Source organism: Selaginella moellendorffii, unplaced genomic scaffold (assembly GCF_000143415.4).
Source record: "Selaginella moellendorffii unplaced genomic scaffold, v1.0 SELMOscaffold_13, whole genome shotgun sequence".
Taxonomy (NCBI): domain Eukaryota; kingdom Viridiplantae; phylum Streptophyta; class Lycopodiopsida; order Selaginellales; family Selaginellaceae; genus Selaginella; species Selaginella moellendorffii.
The window spans coordinates 2,258,212-2,262,958 of NW_003314274.1; positions in this window are offsets into that span (position 1 = coordinate 2,258,212).

A 4,747-nucleotide genomic window follows, 5' to 3' on the forward strand; every position below is an offset into this window, starting at 1 on the left:
AAGTATAGTAGGGAGAGTCTGGCGCTTAGAGCCCAGTGGAGCCAGATTGGCCAGGAAAGGCTAGTTGGGCCCAGGAAGGCTATACCCAGTGTTGGGTGATGAACTGACCACTGGGAAGTCTAAGACTAGAGTGAATACTGACCGACAAGCAGGGTAATTTGGTGAAGTGTTCAAGAGCCGGCTCTAGTTCCCCCGGGAGATCGAATGGTCGAGGCTCCCAATCCAAGTGTGGGTGGCACTACCTACTTGGATATTTGGCGTGGCTCAACGGAACCTCGCTCTAAGCCCATGGCTAGAGCACCCAAAGGCAGAAGGCGGGGAGAGTACCCACGAGGCTCGCATAAAGCCACGGTGTTCCAAAATGTTGCCCCAAAGTCCCAGGCTGCTGTCCTCTAGGGTAGAGACCAAGGATACGGTCATGTGAGGAGGAAGTCCAAGAGGACTGTAGGACTTAGTGGTCGGGCTTGTGGGCCTTGATCTAGTGGTAGTGTTGGCGAACACAGTTATGTGCAAAAAGGGACTTGGTGGGGACCGAAAAAGGGATATTGGGGAAGGCCATTCCCCATGTCTACAGGCATTCTAAGGATGCTAAGGAGAGGATTTGGGATGATCACTTATGGACAAATGGCCCAGTCTTTGAGAGACGGGGTTGTGAGGTAGGTGGTGTCAGACCACTAGTGTGACCAAGGTGAATGGGCATAACCTTAGCATAATGGGTTGATATGTCGGTGGTACCTTGGGGTATCGGTTATGGGACCGGACATGTGGAGCACTTGGACCAAGTGCAAAGGATGAGTGGCATGGATGCTATTCTCGGGGCTAGTAAGTCCCAAGTCCTGAATTGGACTTAAGGAGGTTGTGAATAAGATTACTCCAAGTGGTCGAAGATGTGGTTAAGTGACTAAAGTAGAATGGAAAAATTAGTCATTAACACCTCGTCTTCAATCTCAACTTTACTAGATACTAGCTAAAGCTACAACCAAATTTGTAGAATTCCAAACTTGAGCTTACACTTATTGTAATATTCCAACAGTATTTTGTACTTTGATCGATCTGCTTTAAAGAAAAGTTCTTTACCCACCTTTTCAACATGTCCAATTGTTGTTTCCACCATCTTGATGTTTATCACCTTTTTCCTCCACCAAACTTGAAATGGCTCATTAGTAGTTGAGATTGAAGAGTTTTCAACTTTAGACGTTTTGCTAGCTACTCTTAACTCCTTGAATGTTGCTAGCTTGTATGAATTTGGAATTTATGCTTAAGCTATCATGTTCAGCTTCTCAAATGTACACTATTTATATTGTGGATCCTCTATATTGAAGCTCATCATAGCATCAAACCATCCCCCCCCCCAAGATTCGGATGTGAGATGTTGATCAGCTTTATCATTTTTGTTGTATATTTTTGCTTGATTTTGTAATCTTTGTTAGAAGTAGCATCAATGTTGAGGCTTTTCTTCTTTAATCTCTCCAAGTCTTTATTGATGTCATACTAGAGAAACAAAAAAAAAATACTCAAAATAAGTACTTTAGCAAATTTAAGTATCTCAAATAGGATGTGTGTGTAGATATATTTTCACAGGGCTAATATATCCCCAAATTGGGAATGGAACTTATGGAGGTCACGCTTTCAAGTAGTTGAAAGTGGCATGTATGTCTTTAACTTTTGCACTTGATCCAAGTGCTCCATGTGTTTGATCCCATAATTGACACCCCTAGGGTGAAGGAACTTGGCATAGCTATTGGATTAGTTTCCTTGGCTATTGTCATGTTTAGTTAGATCTTTTCCTCATTTGTGAGTTCATTTATAATCTTGTTAGCATCTACTTTTGCACAGCTATAATCATATGTGGAAGAGTCATTTTGACTACCGTATCTTCATGTTGCCTACATAAGAAAAATTATATCAATAAAGAATTTAGAGAAGAAATAAGCATACCTATTCATTGAAGTCAAAGCCACAATGAGTATTATACGATCTTTGTCTTTAAACTCTATCACTACAACATCTACTATGACATAGTATCTCAAAATGTCCTCATCAGTTGGATTTAAATAGTTCAAATCTATCTATAATAACCATGCCTTGAATTAGTGATTTCCCTCCTACACAAGTAACATCCGATGGGAAAGAACTTCCTTCCATTTGGCATAAGTCTCATCCCTCAAAGTGGCTTTGAATTCCATGTCAAACTACTATCATATCTCATTTCAGGAAGCTCTTTTTTCGTTCAACCCTTTACCACAATAAACTTATACTCTATTGCACAAAGCCTCATTGTTAAATAGTAAACCTAAGCTAATCTACAATATCCACCACAAATCATACCACTAAATTCGATATCATGTAACATAGAGGCACTCGGGGAGGTGGAATTTTTTTCTTGATTATTAGTTGTTATAGCAAATGTGAGACAACTTTCATTTTGAACTTCAAGGGACAATTGAACGAACTTGTATCTAGAATTTCGTTTTGTACTTGTGGTTTTACTTTTTGTTTTTCCTTTCCTTTAACCCCATCCTTACCTCTTCCCTTGTAACTGTTCTTCTTTGTGTAACTTGACTCTTTAAAGGGTCAAGGCCATCATCATCTTCTTCTTTATTTTGTTATTGCTCCTCTTCCTTCTTAGACTCATCTCCAGGCAATTCAATATTCTTTATTTACTTAAGATTCTTAGATTGCTTGCTTTGTTAAGGATTGTTTGATGAAGCTTTAAAAAAGTTCTTTTACCGCACTATGCCCATATTCCTCACAGCATGGATAACAATATTCTTGATAAATATTGCCTTTTTGCATGTGTTCTAACAACTTGCTGAAGTCTAAAAAGAGCAAGCATAAACCTGAAAAAAAAAAAAAAAAAAAAAACTAAGATCAATAATTGCAAATCAAGGTGGCTAAGTGCAGGAATTGGCTTGCTCACCACTACATGAGCTGTTGGTGCTATGGCTCCCTCCATGGTAGCTCCGAGTGGTGGCACTCACCACCAGCCAAGTTGCCGTATGAAGGGGAGTGGCACCATGGCTCCCCCCATGGCAACTTAGGTGGTGGTGAGTGCCACCACTTAGACTTGCCATGGGGGGAGCCATGGCACCAGTCCCCTCATGTGGCAATGTGATTCATGGCCGATTCTTGCTGTCAGGGTTGTCGTGAGAATTGCCATGGCATTGCCCAAGCTCTCATAGTGGGCTGCTACCACAACCTATATTGCCATGGGGGGGCCATGGCGCCCACCCCATCACATGGCGGCCATGGCAGTTTGAGTTGGGTAAGCTTGATCCATTATAAGAGCTTGGGTGGCACCTTAGCAATTTTTGCAACAGCGAGAAAGTGCTTCTTACCTGTGTGCTTGTTGCTCCTTGCCATGCTCAACCCATCTCTCACTTAGAAACCCTAGCCCAATTTTAATGTTAACCTTAGAAACCCTTAAAGCCTTAAATCAATTTTGGAGAAAAGTTACAGTTGGAAGAATTTACTGCCATTAATGAATTGATTTTTTTATAAGATGTGTTTTGATTTTCCCTCGTTTTAAGTATGGCTAAAAATCCAGTAGCAAGTGATATTGTGATGGTGATAGTGAGATATCAAGGGAGATAGAGAAAAGATCTTTATGTACTTTTTTTGGGCTTTATTCTAATCAAGTTAAAATGTTATAAAGGGCTCAAGATATAGAATTGCTTTGGGTTATAGTGATAGAAATTTCTTTAGGTGGGAAAATGTATTTTGCACTAAATTTGATTGTAAAAGTAGAGTTTCAACTAAAGGAGTTTATGGTAAGTTTAAATGATACAACAACTTAGAGTAGAGAGGTTTTTTCTTCAACAACAAATGAGAAGAAGCCGTATGCATCTTTAGCAATAACAAACTCTTTAGTGGTAAGCTCAACAAAAAATGTAGATACAGAAGGACATATAGGTAATGGATTTATGCTTGAATTACTAAAGCCTATGAAAGTTACAAACACACTGATTCAAAATATTAATGTAGAACTCTTGTGAATCGATCTGAACTTCCTAAAAACTATAATGGAGAGTTGGTCTTTGAGCTTCCACTTTCTAAAAATTTCATGAAGGGGATGTACTAGAATCAAGATAAGCACGTTTGGGTGAAACTTATGGCTTGAAAAGCTAACTACTTTACTAGAAGAGTTCGAAAGAGTAGTTGTGCTAGATTCCTTTAATGCTTCAACTTAGACTGCCCATATTACAATCAGTTTCAAGAGTTCAATTGCAAATAGTTTCATGGTGTGTTATATATTTTACTTAAACGAGGTGAGGTACTTATAAAGCAATTTGGTTCTATAAAATATCACTTTTGCAAGGAGTTTTCACAATATGAAGGAGAATGTGGAACTCACATTTTTTATGTTATCCTAAAATGTGACATTCACAAGAGTAGCAATTCACGTTAGTCAACATAACCATCTAGTGGTGAGTGAGACATCTTAGAGTCTTTGGACATGATTACATCTGTTGTTTCAAAGGTAGCAAATCAATCTCTAAGAGCTTAACTTGGAATTATAACTATTAAAGTAGCAAACAAGTTGATTCTTCAAAATTTTTTATAATCAATTTTAAACACTATGACACTTTCACCCTAACAATTGAGCAAAGCACGAAATAGTCTTTCAACACTTACCAATAAATGAAAGTAGATTTAGTCAATTTGAAATATTATTTTGTACTTACTTTAAAATATCTTTGTAGGATGTGAATTGTAATAGAAAACTCCAGAGGGAATCTAAAGTGTC